This window comes from Delphinus delphis, chromosome 4 (genome assembly GCF_949987515.2).
Source record: "Delphinus delphis chromosome 4, mDelDel1.2, whole genome shotgun sequence".
In the NCBI taxonomy this organism is placed as follows: Eukaryota; Metazoa; Chordata; class Mammalia; order Artiodactyla; family Delphinidae; genus Delphinus; species Delphinus delphis.
The window spans coordinates 103,174,086-103,186,379 of NC_082686.1; the positions used below are offsets into that span (position 1 = coordinate 103,174,086).

Here is a 12,294-nt window from a genome sequence, read left to right on the forward strand (position 1 = left end):
GAAGAAGAAAAGTCCATTGCCCATATATGCATATTCTGTGCCTCTCCTGTGTCAATTTCCAAAAAGTTATGCAGGTGTTGCTTCTGGAGAGCACATACTGTTTTTTTTGCCCCAGGTATTCTTGTAAAAGCTCATTAAGTGAACGGATTGATGAATACATTAAGTCCTTTTTGCAATTCGAGGTTAGAAGGCATAGGGTCATATTCCAGACATGATTTGTCCTTAGAAATTGTATCGAATGATTCACCTATGAGGAGAGTTTTAAAACTCTGAACAAGTAGGTGAAGGTTTTGAGAACTTGCTGACCCTCCCCTGTATTCGCCTACCTGTTTCGCCTTCTCTCTGCTCCTGCATTTATTCTCACAGCAATCCCTACACCAGCGTTGTTAAAAAGGAGGAGGATCCAAAAAAGGCTGATGTATTTGCTCCTCAAGGACCACACCATTGGTTTACCTCTGTGCCTATACATTAGAATCATCTGGGAGCTTTAGAAACCTCAATGCCTGGCCCCACCCAGAAAATTAACTCACAATCCCTGGAGGGGGCCCCAGCATGGGAGGTTTAAAAGCTCCCCAGGTGATTCTAATATTCAGCCAAGATTGAGAACTATTTTACTAGGGTTTCAGCAATGCTAATTAAATCACTCAGATCCAGCTTAGAGCTAGACCCTCCACTTTCACCCACTTGCCAGGTTCCCTGAACATGTCTGTGATATGGTCAAGACTCCACTGTTTGTCTAGATCCAGTCTTAATCTTAAAACACACCACTTCCCTACAGTTCTTCAGTAAAAGGACTTAACACTCCCATAAGAGCTGGAAGTGCTAAATCATTAAGAATATCACATTCCCTGTTGGATATTGTTCCATGTAATGATGTCTTCAATCATTTCATCATGCATCATTTAAAAGCAGCAAAATATCACAATTTATGCTTATAGGCACGAAGCTCTAAGTACACTCAGTCTGCTGTTGATTAGCCTGGAGTTCTTCATTTGCAACCTGACTACAAGATCATGCCACAATAATTTGGTTAAGCCAGATAGATAGTGCCATCAGCACTGCTGCAGAGCAAGCAAGGCTTATGAATTTCACTACAGTGTTGTAGGGCATCTCGTGGATGAATGATTGTACCTTGCTTCCTTTTGTTTTTAATTATTTGCAGCCATATGTCTTTAACGTAATAAATATACAATGTGATATTGTTAAAATCAAAACCAAAGAGACCAGCCTGGAAAAGTCCCTGAGCAGACAAAATCAGTTTAATCATACAAGCAAAGCTTAATTTAGCTCATTTTGCAAGACTAACTTGACCTGGGTCATTTCTTGCTTATGTCTCTGAAAATCATAAGCAAAACTTAAACTGTTTCTCCAAACTGATATGCAGTGGCCACTAACCAATTCCCTATCATTTAAGAAAATTGTAATATTATAACCAATCATGGTGAAGAATAAACAGTCACTGCCTTCCCAGTATATAATTTGTTTTTTAACAGTACACCTTGAGCCTCATTCCATGTTTTGGTTTGAGTGCTTCTGGTTCATAAACTGTCTTTGCGGTATGTGCACAATAAACTTTTACTGATTACTACTTCAATGATTCATTGGTTTTACTTCTGTTATTTATGAACTTTGGACAATACATATACACACATACATACACACACATGTATATTTTATATATATATATATATATTTAACCATCTAAAGTTACATCAATGTAATTGGTGGCAGGGGCCATTCTAATCAGAAACTAAGCTAACCAAGTGATATGTTAGGAAAATAAATACCACCATACATGATGGCAAGACAAATACCAACCAAAGAGGGGAAAAACCCAAGTTCCAGTTCTTGCTCTGGCTGGCTGTGTGGGGTTGGGCAAGTCACTTTACTTCTCTAGGCTCCAGGTCCCTCTGCTGTGAAACAAGGGACTCACCTGGGAATGGCGTATGTGTTCTTGTCTTTTCAGTCGCACTAGCAGGACCTTTCTGGAGGGCCATGGTGAGAAGCATTCTGAGGCTTCATCTGCTCACTGGAAAAAATACCATTATCAACATATCAGTGTCTGTCATGAGCTCAGGAGAAGGGAAGTGGAGTTTAAGTTCCATTGGGCCAAAAACCAGAGAATTACTTTCCCAAACCAAAGCAGTGAATGGAGACCAGTAGAAATAAAATGAAAACAACTATTTACATCACCTTAGCTGCTAACCTTTACAGCCCTAAAAAAGTGTGTCCCCGCATACTGGTAAAAAGCTGTCTTTACCTAGCACACTTATCCTTCAGCTCCCTTTCAAATTCTACCTCTTCTACTGGACCAACCACATGCCATAATAATAATTGGTAATACTTAGGCAGCATTTACTACGCTTCAGGCACTGTTGTAAGCATCTTGCACAAGTAATTCATTTAATCGTCACAGCAACCCTGTTAGGTAGATACTATTATTATTCCTATTCTACAGATAAGGAAAGCCGAGGCACAGATTAAGTGACTTGCTCAATATTACACAGTCAGTGAGACAGCTTAAATTTGAACCGAGGCAGTCTGCTCTAGAGAAATGTGTTTACCATTGGATGAAATATCCAATGGTAAACACATTTCTGAATATCCAAATCAACCATCCCCTACACCATACTTTGTTTTTTGCATTCTATCATTTTCTGATTGTGTGATTACAGAAGATTGATTAGTGTGGTAAGTACTTTGAGATTCAGACATAACTTTATAGAGGGTGACCATACATCCTGGTTTGCTGACTTAGTGTCTTTGGATGAGGGTGGGGAAATTCAGAATAGGCTTCCTACATGAAGTGATGCCTGAGTTACTGAGTTATTAAAGAATAAATACCAATTAACCACGTTAAAATCGGCAGTTAGGGTCCATTTGTTCTCTAATACAAACATTCTCCCTTGCCAATTGGTTATATTGCTTGGACCCCAGGATACATCCTTTTATAAACGGAGTTGACTATCCCTCCCCCAAACTCAAAGAAAACATTAAATTACCTGCAAAAATAAAGTTCAGTCCTGGGGGTCGTGATGGCGGCTCCAGAGCTGGAAGTGCAGTCCCTGGCAGAGGACAGTGAGAAGAAGAAACCTCTGGCCACTGCTGAGGCGAGCAGCAGAAATGCCAACATACCCTGGCAGAACTGGAGGGTGTGCTCAGACACCTGGAGGGTCTCTTTGCCTGGTCACTAGAACCCCAAGTGCTGATGCTTCTTGGGGGCAATGCCCTAAGTCGCAAGTTGTTCTGTTACTGACCCGGGTCCTTGGACTCTTTAATCAATAGAAATTGATGAGGAATTCAGGCAACATTTTACTGGGACTTGCGCTGCTGCACAAGGGAGAGAAAACAAGTAACAGGTGCCCTCGCTTGCTCTCCGAGGAGGGCAGGCTGGTCCCTTAAATGGGATGAGGGTGGGGGTATATCAGTGGGTTGGGCCGGAGGGGTGGCTTAGGGGGTCTGCCCGCCCCCTTGGTGGTGCTATGTGCAGGGACCATGCATAATACCCTGCTTTTGCTCTCAGCACCTCAGAAATGGTAGTTGGTGCATGCGTGCAGTGATTTTCAGTCCCTTATAGGTGCTTTGCATTCTGTTGCTCGAGGAGACGTTTGTCCGGGTGCAAGGGCAAGCACTCCAGTAAAGGGTCCCAGGTCCCAGCCTATCTCAGTTCTACGACCTTGACTTGTCCTGCTTGGCCACCAACAGCATGGACCCGAGCCTGAGCACAGCAGCTTGTTTGCGCCATCTCTTCTGAGCCATTTTCACGGCTGGCACCTTCAGTGAGCTGCAGCCTCCTCCACTCATGGGCACCATACTAATGGCACAGGGCCACCGTGACCGTGGAGAAGATTGGTCTCGACCCAAGCTCAATTACAGAGTGTCCAGCCCGGGCCACAAACTCACTGTGACCATGTTCTGTGGTTAATTCTCGATCCCAACCATGGCTTGGGAGGATTTCATTTGGTTCCAGGCAGTAGTGACACTGAAAGTCTTCCATGAGTAAAGAGGAATGCTTCTTAATCGTGAACACAATGGCTAAATTATCTTTCCCCTGGTGGCACCAAGTGATCCATCTCTCGCTTAGAGGTAGGTACTTCCCGGTGAGAAGAAAGTTCTGTCCTTCTGGCTGCCTGCCTCCCTTCCTCAGACTTCCTGGTGGGCTGATGCTATGGCTGGGACTGTGACACCATCACTGAACAACATCTTTTTGAATCAAAGGCTGATTTTCCCAGACAGTGCTGAGTCAGGCATTTCTGTTTAGGGTTGGAAAGCAAACATGGGCTCATAGACAGACACTCTTATGGAGGTGGCCCTTTTCTGCTTCTTGCTGTGGCCTTTCAGAATTTTTACCAGGGACATAATGTGGGTGTGACTCACGAACTTAAATATAAAATGAATGGATTCTGGACTTCCCTGGTGGCGCGGTGGTTAAGAACCCACCTGCCAATGCAGGGGACACGGGATTGAGCCCTGGTTCGGGAAGATCCCACATGCCGTGGAGCAACTAAACCCGTGCACCACAACTACTGAGCCTGCACCCTAGAGCCCTCGAGCCACGACTACTGAGCCCTCGCACCACAACTATTTAAGCCCACACTCCTAGAGCCTGTGCTCCACAACAAGAGAAGCCACAGCAATGAGAAGCCCGCGTACCACAACAAAGAGTAACCCCAGCTTACCGCAACTAGAGAAAGCCCGTGTGCAGCAACGAAGACCCAACGCAGCCAAAATTAAATAAACTTACTTTTAAAAATAAAAATTAAAAATACATAAAATAAATAAAATGAATGGACTCATATTAAATTTTCCTCAAACTCAAGAAAAAAGTTCAGTCCTATCGTAATTATGGTAAATTGCTTTACATATGAAAAGCTTTAAAAGGTCACTTCCAGGTCATATTCTTGTGTCGTTTGAAAGGGAGGGAAAGATTTAATAAAACTCTTGATGAGGAAAGAAGAAAATACTTCAGGGCACAAGAGAGTGTGGGAAATCATTTCTTCTTACGGTCAAGAGCTTCAGACTCTCCAGTCAATCAAACATAATGAGCTGGTAATTCCATAAGGATGTGAGGGAAAAGATGCTACATTTTGGTGAGTTCCAGACATATAAAAATTGGTTCCACTTTTACACTCTGAGACCTAGTTTAGGGAGGATTGGGCTAACAGGAAAGCATGCTGCTAAGGGAGAGGATAAAAAGGGACCAGGTTTGAGCCTTACTTTTTTTTCTGGTTTGGTGATCATGAATTTATTTAACAGTCTTATTTTTCAAATTTATTACAGTAATAATTTTCAACCTGCTCACGATGATAACTTGTTCCACAGACACACAAAGATACAAGGCTTGTAAGACACATTTACCTGTAAGACCTGAAAGCACTAAGAAGCTCAGAGAAGAATGCAGGGAGGATGCATTTCACTTCTTCAAAGCCACACCAGGATGACTCTGGGTTAATCACCATAATAGGACACTAAACAAAGCTCAAAAGTCGATCTGCTTTCAAGATAATCATATATCCTGGAAACTTGAAGTTGCCTGCCTCCCAGATGACGGGCAAGGGGAAACAATGATGAAACCTATCAGGAGATGGGAGCACAACTCTTCCAGAGACAGAAACCAACTTACAAACAAGAAACCAGTCAGAGGTGATTTCAATTTACCGGGCAGGAGTTCAAAACTGAGATCAGCATCTGGGCAAAAAGGAAAATAATCAGGAACTACGAGAACAGAAATAGGGAGTCAAGACTAAATGAGAAACTCCAGAGGCTGGAGCAGGAATGCTGCCCAGAAACTCCATGGTTCCCACCTCTGGGTGGGCTGTCTGGAGGTTCTAAATTCCAGGATGGTTGGGGAGAAGAGGACATTTGGTCAACCTGAACCAGCTTGCCAGGTTCAGATTTAAACACGAGCTCTACCACTTTCGGAGAACAATCTTGGAACCATTCTTGACTTTGAAAAGGCACCTTTGATGAGTCAAAAGATTCATGAGGGCAGCAGAACAGGTCTCCACTTGAAGTCATCTAACATCAATGCCCACAATCATAGTGGCCCTAAAAGTCACAGCAAACCCAGTGTGCCCATTTGCACACTTCTCTGCAAGTTAGAACATTTTTCATAAAGATGTCATGACCTTTCCTCTATTAACTTGTTGAGCAAAACTTTTGGTCACAGGACAAAGGTGAACTGGAGCACCGCCCTATTTGAATGATCACTATCCCATAATAGTATACTTTCTTCCTGTTGCAATTTTTCATAATGTGTGACATGACTTATCTAATGTCAATTCTCCCTTTAGACAATAAGCACCAAGAGGGCAGGAACTGTGACTATTTTTGTCCACTATTGTATCCTCAACACCTGAAATACTATCTGGCACCAAGGAGCCCTCAATAAATATTTGCTGAAGAGATAATACCCACTCAAAACATTGTGAGGACTAAAAGAGAAAATATATGTGAAGTACCCACCCCAGTGTCTGGCAAATGACTCAACATTTTTTGAGTAGAATGAATGAGTGGAGAAGATTTTACTGCACTTGCTCTTGGTGCCCCTCTGGTTACCTTCCTATTTTACAGCTTTCTTTCTCTTTTTTTTTTTATAAATTTATTTATTTATTTTTGGCTGTGTTGGGTCTTCGTTTCTGTGCGAGGGCTTTCTCCAGTTGTGGCGAGTGGAGGCCACTTTTCATCATGGTGCGTGGGCCTCTCACTGTCACGGCCTCTCCCGTTGCGGAGCACAGGCTCCAGACGCGCAGGCTCAGTAGTTGTGGCTCACGGGCCTAGTTGTTCCGCAGCATGTGGGATCTTCCCGGACCAGGGCTCGAACCTGTGTCCCCTGCATTGGCAGACAGATTCTTAACCACTGTGCCACCAGGGAAGTCCTACAGCTTTCTTTTATTACATACTTTTCAAATGAGTGCTCAATGCTTTTATTTCCTCTCTAGTTACTCTCCAACTTCTGCCCTTTCCACTTCACTGAAATAATCCCCTCAAAGCTGTTTCAAATCCAAACAATTGGCAAACTCTCTCCTCCTTGAAACTCTCTCAGTGTCTGTGGCACCACTACAAATTCTCCTGCAACTTTTCCAGTACTTTCTCTGTTTCTATCACTGACTCTCAACTTTCTCCTGTTCTCTCAGTAAAAGTATCAGCAGAACTCACACCTTGATTGTCTGCCTTTTTTTCTTTCATTAAAATGGGACTTAGCAGGCTTCCCTAGTGGCGGAGTGGTTAAGAATCCGCCTGCCAATGCAGAGGACACGGGTTCAAGCCCTAGTCCAGGAAGATCCCACATGCCGCGGAGCAACTAAGCCCATGTGCCACAACTACTGAGCCTGTGCTCTAGAGCCCACAAGCTACAACTACTGAGCCCACGTGCCACAACTACTGAAGTCCACACACCTAGAGCCCGTGCTCTGCAACAAGAGAAGCCACCGCAATGAGAAGCCGGTGCACCACAATGAAGAGTAGCCCCCGCTCACTGCAACTAGAGAAAGCCTGTGCACAGCAACAAAGACCCAACTCAGCCAAGAATAGATTAATTAATTAATTTTAAAAAATTGGACTTAGCCAATCTAAGATACCACTTACTACTTCTTGCTAATGACTTAAAAATTTTCAGGTCTTTCATATTTTGCCTGACCTATAATCCCATACTCCCAAAACCTTGGGGAAATTGTCCCTCCTTTGTGCTCCTAGAACCTTTTCATCCTCCCTACAACCATAGCCTGTATGTTTGTCTCTACCAGACTCCCTTAGGATAAGCCCCATTATAGGTTTTTTTTTATCCTCAGTACCTAGCATTAAATTCCAGCACAAAACAAGTGATCGTTTGTTGAATGAATGAGTTTATAAAACTATTATTAAAACATTTTCATTTGAACCTCTTGCAATTTCTCAAACTTTACACCAGAATGATATCCTTTTTCCCTAAATTTCTTTACCTCCAGAATTTCCTGCTGTCAGTGGTACTGGCATCCACCTATCTGAGCCTAAAATCTTCAAGTTCTCTGTCACTCCTTTCCATTTCCCTCATATTCATCAAATCTTAATGTTTCCCATGGTATTCTAAGTCATATCCATTCTTCATCCCCACTATCAACATGCAAACCTAGCATGGTCTCAGGTCCCATCTGGATTATTACAACAGCCTCCTTATTCCCAAACATGCAAAGGCTCTCTATTATCTGCAGCAGGCTTGTACTCTAATATCCTTGACTTGGTTTTCAGGAATCTCCATAATCCAGTCTCCCCTCTTCCCCTACCACTGACTATTGATACAACCTCAGGTCAACATCCACTGCCACAACATCTAGGCAGCCTGTTCCTGCCATTGACCACTCCAGTGATGACTTGTTCTCTATCTGAAATCCTTTCCTTCTCCACCATCTATGGACTTCTGCCCACAATTCAAGACTTAGATCAAATAATTTCTTATTTAACAGCTTTATTGAGATTATCTTTGACATATAAAAATTGTATTTATTTAAGAGGTACAACTTGATGTATTGACACAAATAATTTTTTATGCAGGAAACTTACATTGACCATTCCAGTTCCTAACCCCTTTCCTCCAACAGTGCTTAAATTCTACACCAGGACCTCATTCAGGACTTCATTAAGGGTTTTGCCCTGATTTCTCTGTGTTCATCTTCTTTCTTCAAAGACATTGTGAGCTTATTGAGGACTGTGGCTATGTTCTGAGTTCTCAGCAAGTGGTAAGTAGACACTTGCTGATTAATTAACTTTATCAGATTTAGATACAACTGTGACTCATTTAAAAGATGAGATACAGTCCGTAAAAGCAGACTACTGCAGATAACTGGGGGAATCAAAACTCATTTCATCTCCCTGTAAAGTTGGAAATGAGTTCTCAACAGGAAAAACTTGTGTGGTCAGAATTTTATAAAATAACATTTAATATACAACACAATTTTCAAGTCACACTTGTTAAGGAATAGCAAGATATTCTGGTGGAGAATAGGAAAGGGAAGACAAAATGAAATCAATAAAATTCCTCATGGGACTTCCCTGGTGGTCCAGTGGTTAAGAATCTGCCTTCCAATGCAGGGGACGCAGATTTGATCCCTGGTCGGGGAACTTAGATCCCACATGCCGCAGGGCAACTAAGCCCACAACTACTGAGCCTGCGTGCTCTGGAGTCCACGCGCCACAACTAGAGAGAAACCTGCATGCTGCAACGAAGATTCCACACGCCACAACTAAGACCCGACGCAGCCAAATAAATAAACATATATTCTTAAAAGTTAAAAAAAATGAATTCCTCAGGCAAACTACAGTATATAAGTGTTCTCAAAGAACTTTATCCTGTCAACTTTGACTGACCCTCTAAAGATGGTCCTAAAAATTTCAAACTTTTCTTCCCTTCTCAAGAGGAGAGAATCTCTGTCCTGAATATTTTTTTCTTTACCTTTTTTTTTAGTTTTATTTATTTATTTATTTTTACCTTTCAAATCTTTTTTTAATTTAATTTATTTTTTTATACAGCAGGTTCTTATTAGTTATCTATTTTATACATATTAGTGTATATATGTCAATCCCAATCCCAATCCCACCCTCCCCACCCCATTTCCGCTTTCCCTCCTTGGTGTCCACACATTTGTTCTCTACATCTGTGTCTCTATTTCTGCCTTGAAAACCAGTTCATCTGTACGATTTTTCTAGATTCTACATATATGTGCTAATATATGATATTTGTTTTTCTCTTTCTGACTTACTTCACTCTCTATGACACTCTCTTGGTCCATCCATATGTGCAGAAATGACCCAATTTCGTTCCTTTTTACAGCTGAGTAATATTCCATTGCATATATGTACCACATCTTCTTTATCCATTCGTCTGTCGATGGGCATTTTGGTTGCTTCCATAACCTGGCTATTGTAAATAGGGCTGCAATGAACATTGGGGTGCATGTGCCTTTTTGAATTTTGGTTTTCTCAGGGTATATGTCCAGTAGTGGGATTGCTGGGTCATATGGTAATTCTATTTTTAGTCTTTTAAGGAACCTCCATACTGTTCTCCATAGTGGCTGTATCAATTTACATTCCCACCAACAGTGCAAGAGGGTTCCCTTTTCTCCATACCCTCTCCAGCATTCATTGTTTGCAGATTTTCTGACGATGCCCATTCTAACCAGTGTGAGGTAATACCTCATTGTAGTTTTGATTTGCATTTCTCTAATAATTAGTGATGTTGAGCAGCTTTTCATGTGCTTCTTGGCCACCTGTATGTCTTCTTTGGAGAAATGTCTAATTAGGTCTTCTACCCATTTTTGATTGGGTTGTTTGTTTTTTTAATATTGAGCTACATGAGCTGTTTGTATATTTTGGAGATTAATCCTTGGTCCGTTGACTCATTTGCAAATATTTTCTCCCATTCTGAGGGTTGTCTTTTCGTATTGTTTCCTTTGCTGTGCAAAAGCTTTTAAGTTTCATTAGGTACCATTTGTTTATTTTTGTTTTTATTTCCATTACTCTAGGAAGTGGGTCAAAAAAGATCTTGCTGTGATTTATGTCGAGAGTGTTCTTCCTATGTTTTCCTCTAAGAGTTTTATAGTGTCTGGCTTTACATTTAGGTCTTTGATTCATTTGGAGTTTATTTTTGTGCATGGTGTTAGGGAGTGTTCTAATTTCATTCTTTTACATGTAGCTGTCCAGTTTTCTCAGCACCACTTACTGAAGAGACTGTCCTTTCTCCATTGTATATCTTTGCCTCCTTCATCATAGATTAGTTGACCATAGGTTCATGGGTTTATCTCTGGGCTTTCTATCCTGTTCCATTGATCTATATTTCTGGTTTTGTGCCAGTACCATATTGTCTTGATTACTGTAGCTTTGTAGTATAGTCTGAAGTCAGGGAGTCTGATTCCACCAGCTCCATTTTTCTCCCTCAAGATTGCTTTGGCTATTTGGGGTCTTCTGTGTCTCCATAAAAATTTTAAGATATTTTTGTTCTAGTTCTGTAAAAATTGCCATTGGTAATGTAATACAGATTGTGATGAATCTGAAGATTGCTTTGGGCAGCATAGTCAATTTCACAATATTCATTCTTCCAATCCACGAACATGGTATATCTCTCCATCTGTTTGTATCAACTGTGATTTCTTTCATCAGTGTCTTATAGTTTTCTGAGTACAGGTCTTTTACCTCCTTAGGTAGGTTTATTCCTAGGTATTTTATTCTTTTTGTTGCAATGGTGAATGGGATTGTTTCCTTAATTTCTCTTTCTGACCTTTTATTGTTAGTGTATAGTAATGCAAGAGATTTGTGCATTAATTTTGCATTAATGTGCAAAATTTTGTATCCTGCATTTTGTATCCTGTGCATTAATTTTGTATCCTGCAACTTTACCAAATTCATTAATTAGCTCTAGTAGTTTTCTGGTGGCATCTTTAGGATTCTCTATGTATAGTATCATGTCATCTGCAAACAGTGACAGTTTTACTTCTTCTTTTCCAATTTGTATTCCTTTTATTTCTTTTTCTTCTCTGATTGCCATGGCTAGGACTTCGTAATCTATGTCAAATAACAGCAACAAGAGTGGACATCCTTGTCTTGATCCTGATCTTAGATAGAGGAAATGCTTTCAGTTTTTCACCATTGAGAATGATGTTTGCTGTGGCTTTGTTATATATGGCCTTTATTATGTTGAGGTAGGTTCCCTCTATGCCCACTTTCTGGAGAGTTTTTATCATAAATGGCTGTTGAATTTTGTCAAAAGCTGTTCCTGCATCTACTGAGACGGTCATATGGTTTTTATTCTTCAATTTGTTAATATGGTTTATCACATTGATTGATTTGCGTATATTGAAGAATCCTTGCATCCCTGGGATAAATCCACTTGATCATGGTGTATGATCCTTTTAATGTGTTGTTGGATTCTGTTTGCTAGTATTTTGTTGAGGATTTTTGCATCTATATTCATCAGTGATATTGGTCTGTAATTTTCTTTTTATGTAGTATCTTTGTCTGGTTTTGGCATCAGGGTGATGGTGGCCTTGTAGAATGAGTTTGGGAGTGTTCCTTCCTCTGCAATTTTTTGGAAGAGTTTGAGAAGGATGGGTGTTAGCTCCTCTCTAAATGTTTCATAGAATTCACTTGTGAAGCCATCTGGCCCTGGACTTTGGTTTGTTGGAAGATTTTTAATCACAGTTTCAATTTCATTACTTGTGATTGGTCTGTTCATATTTTCTGTTTCTTCCTGGTTCAGTCTTCGAAGGTTATAGCTTTCTAAGAATTTGTCCATTTCTTCCAGGTTGTCAGTTTTTGGCATAGAGT

General features: G+C 41.0%; 1 long non-coding RNA gene and 1 pseudogene across 1 annotated transcript in view; one reads left to right on the forward strand and one right to left on the reverse strand.

Moving 5' to 3' along the window:
- The window catches only part of LOC132424225 (uncharacterized), a 64,338-nt gene that overhangs the window by 34,702 nt on the left and 17,342 nt on the right, over positions 1–12,294 (reverse strand). The window contains exon 2 of the long non-coding RNA XR_009519183.1: positions 1,934–2,029. This is a non-coding gene — a long non-coding RNA (uncharacterized lncRNA). The remainder of the gene's footprint in view (positions 1–1,933; positions 2,030–12,294) is intronic.
- LOC132423896 (MAD2L1-binding protein pseudogene) lies at positions 3,036–4,003 on the forward strand (annotated as a pseudogene).